Here is a 12,493-nt window from a genome sequence, read left to right on the forward strand (position 1 = left end):
GCATTACATATTGTGATGTGTTAGCTAAAAGTTCCATATCCTAGAGACTGATATATTCCTCTGTACTTGTACCTTGGGGATTCATCAAAACCTGGCATCATAAGCAGCTTTCTACTGCCACAGACTGGACAGCGAAACAATTTAAAATATCCCAGAAAAAGAAAATAAGCATGCTTAATCAGAGCTTTCTGGACAGGAAGGACATTTGAGCAAGTGAGGAATAAGCACTGCTTTTGTTAATTTGCATAGGCAGAATAGAGACTTCTGGGAAAAGGCCGAAATTACAGTCACAGAAAATGGCTGCATCTATAGAGAACGCTAAGAAGTGTTGGCAGCTTTTCCTCTGACCCTGGCCACTTTTACAAGCAATCCTATGATAGTCAGCAGGACCCACCCTAAAAAGGAAGGGGCATCCACTTGGACCCTTTCCACCTTTTCTAAATCTCGCCTGATCGAGCCTGATTGAGCACTGATTGAGCAGATAAGCACATGTCATTCTCATTTCAGAAAGGTATTGGTTAGCTTGCTGCTAGCAGCTCAGTTATGTTATGATGTTAGAGGCTATGCAAGGAATGCTTTAGTCCAGCGATATGCAGTTTTTAATGCGCCTTGCATTCAGCAGGAAGATCTTTAGCTTGAATCTGTGGCCTAGGTATTCACCTTGGTATTTCTTTTGGCTCAAAGTGAAGGAGTATTTAAGAGAAAATGCACAATGTGTTTCTTATGTTGTTATGAACAACTTGTTACTCTTTCTCATTAAGCTTCAGCCACTGAAGAAATATATAAATAAGGGCTGACTTCCTGTAAGACGTGTCCAAAGCTGGGACGGAATAAAAGGAGACACTTGTAAATGATAGTGCTATCGTTTGAGAAAGGGTAAGTTGAGACTGACTTTCATGCGTATTCACAGACCAAGCATCATAAAGATACCAGCATGATCTTCATTGCGGGCTTAGAGCCGGTATTAGCTTTTGAGAGGTAAGAGGATTTTGAGGGCTCGTTGGTCTAGGGGTATGATTCTCGCTTTGGGTGCGAGAGGTCCCGGGTTCAAATCCCGGACGAGCCCTTTTCTTGGTACTCTTTTCAAGTTGTTTTGAAGTTTGCGTTTCAAAACCAACATCAATTTTTTCTTTGCAGTAGTGGATAATTCTTTGCTAGAGTCTCATGCTTCAGCCCTGCCCAGTCTGAGCTAATACCAAACATCTGGTCTTGCATGGCATGTACGAGCGTTCAGCTAGGGATGTCGGGCAGGTTGCATGAAAGAAATCTAAAGCCAGAGGCCCATGGAATAGCCAGTTCGGAGCAGTTTCATTACAGAAAAATCAACTGTAGGTATCTGTTTCTGTAGTGTAGTGGTTATCACGTTCGCCTCACACGCGAAAGGTCCCCGGTTCGAAACCGGGCAGAAACAGTTGTTATATTGTGTTGGCTACAATGTTGATAGGTGCCGTTTTGCCATGGAATTGTCCAAGCCCTGAAGATTATTTCATGCAATCTCGTTCCAAGAAAGGGAATTCTCTCAAAACACTAAAGTAATCGGCGTGTGGATGTATCTGTTGGTTCTCAGACCTTGCTTTCAAAAGAGCCCTGCAATCGGTTCACTGCTCACCTAGAACAAGCATTAACATGGAGAATTGTTGGCACCAACAGGAATCTTATTTTAGTGGAGTGTTTCTGGCTTTGAGTGCAGAGGCCCTCGGCTCAATTCCAAGATGATCCTTCTCAGGGTGATGATACAAATGCATTGTCACCTTTACGTTTAATGTCAGAATCATTTATTTCCAGTTGGTGGTGTAAGAATGTTTGCAACAGTATGGCGATTTTTCCTAGCCATGCATGAATGAAAGCATATCACTCGCCTTTAGGTGTTTTTCTAATACATTGATATTTGCATCTTCCTTCCTAGCCTGCATGTTTGACTATCTTACAGGCTGCATGTAATAAGTATCACATCAGGGCCCTTCTTCTACTCAATTCACAACTGTTCTATCACGACATAGATAAGAAAGCTGCATCTGCTTTTGTTGTGTAGTGGTAATCAGGTTTACCTGACGTGTGAAAGCCCCATGCTTTGAAAGTACACAGTAACAAAGAAACCGATGACTTTTATAAAAAGGTGTCATGTGTGTCTCTTACTTTGCACAAAAAGTGCCAGAGATGACTTCATTTGCAGTCACTTGAAAAGTAGGGATTCTCCAATAAATGGTAAATGGTTGAAACAAATCTGAAGAAATGCATGACATACCTGTGTGTGTGTGTGTATGCATGTATGTATATATAGGGAGAGAGAGAGCGTCAATATAAACAGACTTTATTTCAATCAAGCTGTCTTTTCTATCCTTCAGGAGCAGAATGTTCTGATCATCAGCGCTCCAGAATGTAGTGTTTTCTTGGCAAGCATCACATATTGTGATGTGTTAGCTAAAAGTTCCATATCCTAGAGACTGATATATTCCTCTGTACTTGTACCTTGGGGATTCATCAAAACCTGGCATCATAAGCAGCTTTCTACTGCCACAGACTGGACAGCGAAACAATTTAAAATATCCCAGAAAAAGAAAATAAGCATGCTTAATCAGAGCTTTCTGGACAGGAAGGACATTTGAGCAAGTGAGGAATAAGCACTGCTTTTGTTAATTTGCATAGGCAGAATAGAGACTTCTGGGAAAAGGCCGAAATTACAGTCACAGAAAATGGCTGCATCTATAGAGAACGCTAAGAAGTGTTGGCAGCTTTTCCTCTGACCCTGGCCACTTTTACAAGCAATCCTATGATAGTCAGCAGGACCCACCCTAAAAAGGAAGGGGCATCCACTTGGACCCTTTCCACCTTTTCTAAATCTCGCCTGATCGAGCCTGATTGAGCACTGATTGAGCAGATAAGCACATGTCATTCTCATTTCAGAAAGGTATTGGTTAGCTTGCTGCTAGCAGCTCAGTTATGTTATGATGTTAGAGGCTATGCAAGGAATGCTTTAGTCCAGCGATATGCAGTTTTTAATGCGCCTTGCATTCAGCAGGAAGATCTTTAGCTTGAATCTGTGGCCTAGGTATTCACCTTGGTATTTCTTTTGGCACAAAGTGAAGGAGTATTTAAGAGAAAATGCACAATGTGTTTCTTATGTTGTTATGAACAACTTGTTACTCTTTCTCATTAAGCTTCAGCCACTGAAGAAATATATAAATAAGGGCTGACTTCCTGTAAGACGTGTCCAAAGCTGGGACGGAATAAAAGGAGACACTTGTAAATGATAGTGCTATCGTTTGAGAAAGGGTAAGTTGAGACTGACTTTCATGCGTATTCACAGACCAAGCATCATAAAGATACCAGCATGATCTTCATTGCGGGCTTAGAGCCGGTATTAGCTTTTGAGAGGTAAGAGGATTTTGAGGGCTCGTTGGTCTAGGGGTATGATTCTCGCTTTGGGTGCGAGAGGTCCCGGGTTCAAATCCCGGACGAGCCCTTTTCTTGGTACTCTTTTCAAGTTGTTTTGAAGTTTGCGTTTCAAAACCAACATCAATTTTTTCTTTGCAGTAGTGGATAATTCTTTGCTAGAGTCTCATGCTTCAGCCCTGCCCAGTCTGAGCTAATACCAAACATCTGGTCTTGCATGGCATGTACGAGCGTTCAGCTAGGGATGTCGGGCAGGTTGCATGAAAGAAATCTAAAGCCAGAGGCCCATGGAATAGCCAGTTCGGAGCAGTTTCATTACAGAAAAATCAACTGTAGGTATCTGTTTCTGTAGTGTAGTGGTTATCACGTTCGCCTCACACGCGAAAGGTCCCCGGTTCGAAACCGGGCAGAAACAGTTGTTATATTGTGTTGGCTACAATGTTGATAGGTGCCGTTTTGCCATGGAATTGTCCAAGCCCTGAAGATTATTTCATGCAATCTCGTTCCAAGAAAGGGAATTCTCTCAAAACACTAAAGTAATCGGCGTGTGGATGTATCTGTTGGTTCTCAGACCTTGCTTTCAAAAGAGCCCTGCAATCGGTTCACTGCTCACCTAGAACAAGCATTAACATGGAGAATTGTTGGCACCAACAGGAATCTTATTTTAGTGGAGTGTTTCTGGCTTTGAGTGCAGAGGCCCTCGGCTCAATTCCAAGATGATCCTTCTCAGGGTGATGATACAAATGCATTGTCACCTTTACGTTTAATGTCAGAATCATTTATTTCCAGTTGGTGGTGTAAGAATGTTTGCAACAGTATGGCGATTTTTCCTAGCCATGCATGAATGAAAGCATATCACTCGCCTTTAGGTGTTTTTCTAATACATTGATATTTGCATCTTCCTTCCTAGCCTGCATGTTTGACTATCTTACAGGCTGCATGTAATAAGTATCACATCAGGGCCCTTCTTCTACTCAATTCACAACTGTTCTATCACGACATAGATAAGAAAGCTGCATCTGCTTTTGTTGTGTAGTGGTAATCAGGTTTACCTGACGTGTGAAAGCCCCATGCTTTGAAAGTACACAGTAACAAAGAAACCGATGACTTTTATAAAAAGGTGTCATGTGTGTCTCTTACTTTGCACAAAAAGTGCCAGAGATGACTTCATTTGCAGTCACTTGAAAAGTAGGGATTCTCCAATAAATGGTAAATGGTTGAAACAAATCTGAAGAAATGCATGACATACCTGTGTGTGTGTGTGTATGCATGTATGTATATATAGGGAGAGAGAGAGCGTCAATATAAACAGACTTTATTTCAATCAAGCTGTCTTTTCTATCCTTCAGGAGCAGAATGTTCTGATCATCAGCGCTCCAGAATGTAGTGTTTTCTTGGCAAGCATCACATATTGTGATGTGTTAGCTAAAAGTTCCATATCCTAGAGACTGATATATTCCTCTGTACTTGTACCTTGGGGATTCATCAAAACCTGGCATCATAAGCAGCTTTCTACTGCCACAGACTGGACAGCGAAACAATTTAAAATATCCCAGAAAAAGAAAATAAGCATGCTTAATCAGAGCTTTCTGGACAGGAAGGACATTTGAGCAAGTGAGGAATAAGCACTGCTTTTGTTAATTTGCATAGGCAGAATAGAGACTTCTGGGAAAAGGCCGAAATTACAGTCACAGAAAATGGCTGCATCTATAGAGAACGCTAAGAAGTGTTGGCAGCTTTTCCTCTGACCCTGGCCACTTTTACAAGCAATCCTATGATAGTCAGCAGGACCCACCCTAAAAAGGAAGGGGCATCCACTTGGACCCTTTCCACCTTTTCTAAATCTCGCCTGATTGAGCCTGATTGAGCACTGATTGAGCAGATAAGCACATGTCATTCTCATTTCAGAAAGGTATTGGTTAGCTTGCTGCTAGCAGCTCAGTTATGTTATGATGTTAGAGGCTATGCAAGGAATGCTTTAGTCCAGCGATATGCAGTTTTTATTGCGCCTTGCATTCAGCAGGAAGATCTTTAGCTTGAATCTGTGGCCTAGGTATTCACCTTGGTATTTCTTTTGGCACAAAGTGAAGGAGTATTTAAGAGAAAATGCACAATGTGTTTCTTATGTTGTTATGAACAACTTGTTACTCTTTCTCATTAAGCTTCAGCCACTGAAGAAATATATAAATAAGGGCTGACTTCCTGTAAGACGTGTCCAAAGCTGGGACGGAATAAAAGGAGACACTTGTAAATGATAGTGCTATCGTTTGAGAAAGGGTAAGTTGAGACTGACTTTCATGCGTATTCACAGACCAAGCATCATAAAGATACCAGCATGATCTTCATTGCGGGCTTAGAGCCGGTATTAGCTTTTGAGAGGAAACAGGATTTTGAGGGCTCGTTGGTCGAGGGGTATGATTCTCGCTTTGGGTGCGAGAGGTCCCGGGTTCAAATCCCGGACGAGCCCTTTTCTTGGTACTCTTTTCAAGTTGTTTTGAAGTTTGCGTTTCAAAACCAACATCAATTTTTTCTTTGCAGTAGTGGATAATTCTTTGCTAGAGTCTCATGCTTCAGCCCTGCCCAGTCTGAGCTAATACCAAACATCTGGTCTTGCATGGCATGTACGAGCGTTCAGCTAGGGATGTCGGGCAGGTTGCATGAAAGAAATCTAAAGCCAGAGGCCCATGGAATAGCCAGTTCGGAGCAGTTTCATTACAGAAAAATCAACTGTAGGTATCTGTTTCTGTAGTGTAGTGGTTATCACGTTCGCCTCACACGCGAAAGGTCCCCGGTTCGAAACCGGGCAGAAACAGTTGTTATATTGTGTTGGCTACAATGTTGATAGGTGCCGTTTTGCCATGGAATTGTCCAAGCCCTGAAGATTATTTCATGCAATCTCGTTCCAAGAAAGGGAATTCTCTCAAAACACTAAAGTAATCGGCGTGTGGATGTATCTGTTGGTTCTCAGACCTTGCTTTCAAAAGAGCCCTGCAATCGGTTCACTGCTCACCTAGAACAAGCATTAACATGGAGAATTGTTGGCACCAACAGGAATCTTATTTTAGTGGAGTGTTTCTGGCTTTGAGTGCAGAGGCCCTCGGCTCAATTCCAAGATGATCCTTCTCAGGGTGATGATACAAATGCATTGTCACCTTTACGTTTAATGTCAGAATCATTTATTTCCAGTTGGTGGTGTAAGAATGTTTGCAACAGTATGGCGATTTTTCCTAGCCATGCATGAATGAAAGCATATCACTCGCCTTTAGGTGTTTTTCTAATACATTGATATTTGCATCTTCCTTCCTAGCCTGCATGTTTGACTATCTTACAGGCTGCATGTAATAAGTATCACATCAGGGCCCTTCTTCTACTCAATTCACAACTGTTCTATCACGACATAGATAAGAAAGCTGCATCTGCTTTTGTTGTGTAGTGGTAATCAGGTTTACCTGACGTGTGAAAGCCCCATGCTTTGAAAGTACACAGTAACAAAGAAACCGATGACTTTTATAAAAAGGTGTCATGTGTGTCTCTTACTTTGCACAAAAAGTGCCAGAGATGACTTCATTTGCAGTCACTTGAAAAGTAGGGATTCTCCAATAAATGGTAAATGGTTGAAACAAATCTGAAGAAATGCATGACATACCTGTGTGTGTGTGTGTATGCATGTATGTATATATAGGGAGAGAGAGAGCGTCAATATAAACAGACTTTATTTCAATCAAGCTGTCTTTTCTATCCTTCAGGAGCAGAATGTTCTGATCATCAGCGCTCCAGAATGTAGTGTTTTCTTGGCAAGCATCACATATTGTGATGTGTTAGCTAAAAGTTCCATATCCTAGAGACTGATATATTCCTCTGTACTTGTACCTTGGGGATTCATCAAAACCTGGCATCATAAGCAGCTTTCTACTGCCACAGACTGGACAGCGAAACAATTTAAAATATCCCAGAAAAAGAAAATAAGCATGCTTAATCAGAGCTTTCTGGACAGGAAGGACATTTGAGCAAGTGAGGAATAAGCACTGCTTTTGTTAATTTGCATAGGCAGAATAGAGACTTCTGGGAAAAGGCCGAAATTACAGTCACAGAAAATGGCTGCATCTATAGAGAACGCTAAGAAGTGTTGGCAGCTTTTCCTCTGACCCTGGCCACTTTTACAAGCAATCCTATGATAGTCAGCAGGACCCACCCTAAAAAGGAAGGGGCATCCACTTGGACCCTTTCCACCTTTTCTAAATCTCGCCTGATCGAGCCTGATTGAGCACTGATTGAGCAGATAAGCACATGTCATTCTCATTTCAGAAAGGTATTGGTTAGCTTGCTGCTAGCAGCTCAGTTATGTTATGATGTTAGAGGCTATGCAAGGAATGCTTTAGTCCAGCGATATGCAGTTTTTAATGCGCCTTGCATTCAGCAGGAAGATCTTTAGCTTGAATCTGTGGCCTAGGTATTCACCTTGGTATTTCTTTTGGCACAAAGTGAAGGAGTATTTAAGAGAAAATGCACAATGTGTTTCTTATGTTGTTATGAACAACTTGTTACTCTTTCTCATTAAGCTTCAGCCACTGAAGAAATATATAAATAAGGGCTGACTTCCTGTAAGACGTGTCCAAAGCTGGGACGGAATAAAAGGAGACACTTGTAAATGATAGTGCTATCGTTTGAGAAAGGGTAAGTTGAGACTGACTTTCATGCGTATTCACAGACCAAGCATCATAAAGATACCAGCATGATCTTCATTGCGGGCTTAGAGCCGGTATTAGCTTTTGAGAGGTAAGAGGATTTTGAGGGCTCGTTGGTCTAGGGGTATGATTCTCGCTTTGGGTGCGAGAGGTCCCGGGTTCAAATCCCGGACGAGCCCTTTTCTTGGTACTCTTTTCAAGTTGTTTTGAAGTTTGCGTTTCAAAACCAACATCAATTTTTTCTTTGCAGTAGTGGATAATTCTTTGCTAGAGTCTCATGCTTCAGCCCTGCCCAGTCTGAGCTAATACCAAACATCTGGTCTTGCATGGCATGTACGAGCGTTCAGCTAGGGATGTCGGGCAGGTTGCATGAAAGAAATCTAAAGCCAGAGGCCCATGGAATAGCCAGTTCGGAGCAGTTTCATTACAGAAAAATCAACTGTAGGTATCTGTTTCTGTAGTGTAGTGGTTATCACGTTCGCCTCACACGCGAAAGGTCCCCGGTTCGAAACCGGGCAGAAACAGTTGTTATATTGTGTTGGCTACAATGTTGATAGGTGCCGTTTTGCCATGGAATTGTCCAAGCCCTGAAGATTATTTCATGCAATCTCGTTCCAAGAAAGGGAATTCTCTCAAAACACTAAAGTAATCGGCGTGTGGATGTATCTGTTGGTTCTCAGACCTTGCTTTCAAAAGAGCCCTGCAATCGGTTCACTGCTCACCTAGAACAAGCATTAACATGGAGAATTGTTGGCACCAACAGGAATCTTATTTTAGTGGAGTGTTTCTGGCTTTGAGTGCAGAGGCCCTCGGCTCAATTCCAAGATGATCCTTCTCAGGGTGATGATACAAATGCATTGTCACCTTTACGTTTAATGTCAGAATCATTTATTTCCAGTTGGTGGTGTAAGAATGTTTGCAACAGTATGGCGATTTTTCCTAGCCATGCATGAATGAAAGCATATCACTCGCCTTTAGGTGTTTTTCTAATACATTGATATTTGCATCTTCCTTCCTAGCCTGCATGTTTGACTATCTTACAGGCTGCATGTAATAAGTATCACATCAGGGCCCTTCTTCTACTCAATTCACAACTGTTCTATCACGACATAGATAAGAAAGCTGCATCTGCTTTTGTTGTGTAGTGGTAATCAGGTTTACCTGACGTGTGAAAGCCCCATGCTTTGAAAGTACACAGTAACAAAGAAACCGATGACTTTTATAAAAAGGTGTCATGTGTGTCTCTTACTTTGCACAAAAAGTGCCAGAGATGACTTCATTTGCAGTCACTTGAAAAGTAGGGATTCTCCAATAAATGGTAAATGGTTGAAACAAATCTGAAGAAATGCATGACATACCTGTGTGTGTGTGTGTATGCATGTATGTATATATAGGGAGAGAGAGAGCGTCAATATAAACAGACTTTATTTCAATCAAGCTGTCTTTTCTATCCTTCAGGAGCAGAATGTTCTGATCATCAGCGCTCCAGAATGTAGTGTTTTCTTGGCAAGCATCACATATTGTGATGTGTTAGCTAAAAGTTCCATATCCTAGAGACTGATATATTCCTCTGTACTTGTACCTTGGGGATTCATCAAAACCTGGCATCATAAGCAGCTTTCTACTGCCACAGACTGGACAGCGAAACAATTTAAAATATCCCAGAAAAAGAAAATAAGCATGCTTAATCAGAGCTTTCTGGACAGGAAGGACATTTGAGCAAGTGAGGAATAAGCACTGCTTTTGTTAATTTGCATAGGCAGAATAGAGACTTCTGGGAAAAGGCCGAAATTACAGTCACAGAAAATGGCTGCATCTATAGAGAACGCTAAGAAGTGTTGGCAGCTTTTCCTCTGACCCTGGCCACTTTTACAAGCAATCCTATGATAGTCAGCAGGACCCACCCTAAAAAGGAAGGGGCATCCACTTGGACCCTTTCCACCTTTTCTAAATCTCGCCTGATCGAGCCTGATTGAGCACTGATTGAGCAGATAAGCACATGTCATTCTCATTTCAGAAAGGTATTGGTTAGCTTGCTGCTAGCAGCTCAGTTATGTTATGATGTTAGAGGCTATGCAAGGAATGCTTTAGTCCAGCGATATGCAGTTTTTAATGCGCCTTGCATTCAGCAGGAAGATCTTTAGCTTGAATCTGTGGCCTAGGTATTCACCTTGGTATTTCTTTTGGCACAAAGTGAAGGAGTATTTAAGAGAAAATGCACAATGTGTTTCTTATGTTGTTATGAACAACTTGTTACTCTTTCTCATTAAGCTTCAGCCACTGAAGAAATATATAAATAAGGGCTGACTTCCTGTAAGACGTGTCCAAAGCTGGGACGGAATAAAAGGAGACACTTGTAAATGATAGTGCTATCGTTTGAGAAAGGGTAAGTTGAGACTGACTTTCATGCGTATTCACAGACCAAGCATCATAAAGATACCAGCATGATCTTCATTGCGGGCTTAGAGCCGGTATTAGCTTTTGAGAGGTAAGAGGATTTTGAGGGCTCGTTGGTCTAGGGGTATGATTCTCGCTTTGGGTGCGAGAGGTCCCGGGTTCAAATCCCGGACGAGCCCTTTTCTTGGTACTCTTTTCAAGTTGTTTTGAAGTTTGCGTTTCAAAACCAACATCAATTTTTTCTTTGCAGTAGTGGATAATTCTTTGCTAGAGTCTCATGCTTCAGCCCTGCCCAGTCTGAGCTAATACCAAACATCTGGTCTTGCATGGCATGTACGAGCGTTCAGCTAGGGATGTCGGGCAGGTTGCATGAAAGAAATCTAAAGCCAGAGGCCCATGGAATAGCCAGTTCGGAGCAGTTTCATTACAGAAAAATCAACTGTAGGTATCTGTTTCTGTAGTGTAGTGGTTATCACGTTCGCCTCACACGCGAAAGGTCCCCGGTTCGAAACCGGGCAGAAACAGTTGTTATATTGTGTTGGCTACAATGTTGATAGGTGCCGTTTTGCCATGGAATTGTCCAAGCCCTGAAGATTATTTCATGCAATCTCGTTCCAAGAAAGGGAATTCTCTCAAAACACTAAAGTAATCGGCGTGTGGATGTATCTGTTGGTTCTCAGACCTTGCTTTCAAAAGAGCCCTGCAATCGGTTCACTGCTCACCTAGAACAAGCATTAACATGGAGAATTGTTGGCACCAACAGGAATCTTATTTTAGTGGAGTGTTTCTGGCTTTGAGTGCAGAGGCCCTCGGCTCAATTCCAAGATGATCCTTCTCAGGGTGATGATACAAATGCATTGTCACCTTTACGTTTAATGTCAGAATCATTTATTTCCAGTTGGTGGTGTAAGAATGTTTGCAACAGTATGGCGATTTTTCCTAGCCATGCATGAATGAAAGCATATCACTCGCCTTTAGGTGTTTTTCTAATACATTGATATTTGCATCTTCCTTCCTAGCCTGCATGTTTGACTATCTTACAGGCTGCATGTAATAAGTATCACATCAGGGCCCTTCTTCTACTCAATTCACAACTGTTCTATCACGACATAGATAAGAAAGCTGCATCTGCTTTTGTTGTGTAGTGGTAATCAGGTTTACCTGACGTGTGAAAGCCCCATGCTTTGAAAGTACACAGTAACAAAGAAACCGATGACTTTTATAAAAAGGTGTCATGTGTGTCTCTTACTTTGCACAAAAAGTGCCAGAGATGACTTCATTTGCAGTCACTTGAAAAGTAGGGATTCTCCAATAAATGGTAAATGGTTGAAACAAATCTGAAGAAATGCATGACATACCTGTGTGTGTGTGTGTATGCATGTATGTATATATAGGGAGAGAGAGAGCGTCAATATAAACAGACTTTATTTCAATCAAGCTGTCTTTTCTATCCTTCAGGAGCAGAATGTTCTGATCATCAGCGCTCCAGAATGTAGTGTTTTCTTGGCAAGCATCACATATTGTGATGTGTTAGCTAAAAGTTCCATATCCTAGAGACTGATATATTCCTCTGTACTTGTACCTTGGGGATTCATCAAAACCTGGCATCATAAGCAGCTTTCTACTGCCACAGACTGGACAGCGAAACAATTTAAAATATCCCAGAAAAAGAAAATAAGCATGCTTAATCAGAGCTTTCTGGACAGGAAGGACATTTGAGCAAGTGAGGAATAAGCACTGCTTTTGTTAATTTGCATAGGCAGAATAGAGACTTCTGGGAAAAGGCCGAAATTACAGTCACAGAAAATGGCTGCATCTATAGAGAACGCTAAGAAGTGTTGGCAGCTTTTCCTCTGACCCTGGCCACTTTTACAAGCAATCCTATGATAGTCAGCAGGACCCACCCTAAAAAGGAAGGGGCATCCACTTGGACCCTTTCCACCTTTTCTAAATCTCGCCTGATCGAGCCTGATTGAGCACTGATTGAGCAGATAAGCACATGTCATTCTCATTTCAGA

The 12,493-nt window shown here is 41.8% G+C and overlaps 9 non-coding genes across 9 annotated transcripts; all 9 read left to right on the forward strand.

Moving 5' to 3' along the window:
* The first annotated feature begins 994 nt into the window (after positions 1–994).
* On the forward strand, positions 995–1,066 carry TRNAP-UGG (transfer RNA proline (anticodon UGG)). The gene has a single exon. It is a non-coding gene; the product is annotated as a tRNA-Pro (tRNA).
* Positions 1,067–1,338: 272 nt separating this feature from the next.
* TRNAV-CAC (transfer RNA valine (anticodon CAC)) lies at positions 1,339–1,411 on the forward strand. Its single transcript has one exon. It is a non-coding gene; the product is annotated as a tRNA-Val (tRNA).
* A 1,980-nt stretch (positions 1,412–3,391) lies between these two features.
* Positions 3,392–3,463, forward strand: TRNAP-UGG (transfer RNA proline (anticodon UGG)). The gene has a single exon. It is a non-coding gene; the product is annotated as a tRNA-Pro (tRNA).
* A 272-nt stretch (positions 3,464–3,735) lies between these two features.
* Positions 3,736–3,808, forward strand: TRNAV-CAC (transfer RNA valine (anticodon CAC)). The gene has a single exon. It is a non-coding gene; the product is annotated as a tRNA-Val (tRNA).
* Positions 3,809–6,132: 2,324 nt separating this feature from the next.
* TRNAV-CAC (transfer RNA valine (anticodon CAC)) lies at positions 6,133–6,205 on the forward strand. The gene has a single exon. It is a non-coding gene; the product is annotated as a tRNA-Val (tRNA).
* Positions 6,206–8,185: 1,980 nt separating this feature from the next.
* Positions 8,186–8,257, forward strand: TRNAP-UGG (transfer RNA proline (anticodon UGG)). Its single transcript has one exon. It is a non-coding gene; the product is annotated as a tRNA-Pro (tRNA).
* A 272-nt stretch (positions 8,258–8,529) lies between these two features.
* Positions 8,530–8,602, forward strand: TRNAV-CAC (transfer RNA valine (anticodon CAC)). The gene has a single exon. It is a non-coding gene; the product is annotated as a tRNA-Val (tRNA).
* Positions 8,603–10,582: 1,980 nt separating this feature from the next.
* On the forward strand, positions 10,583–10,654 carry TRNAP-UGG (transfer RNA proline (anticodon UGG)). The gene has a single exon. It is a non-coding gene; the product is annotated as a tRNA-Pro (tRNA).
* Positions 10,655–10,926: 272 nt separating this feature from the next.
* Positions 10,927–10,999, forward strand: TRNAV-CAC (transfer RNA valine (anticodon CAC)). The gene has a single exon. It is a non-coding gene; the product is annotated as a tRNA-Val (tRNA).
* The last annotated feature ends 1,494 nt before the right edge of the window (positions 11,000–12,493 follow it).

Source organism: Triturus cristatus, chromosome 8, assembly GCF_964204655.1.
Source record: "Triturus cristatus chromosome 8, aTriCri1.1, whole genome shotgun sequence".
NCBI classification, from domain to species: domain Eukaryota; kingdom Metazoa; phylum Chordata; class Amphibia; order Caudata; family Salamandridae; genus Triturus; species Triturus cristatus.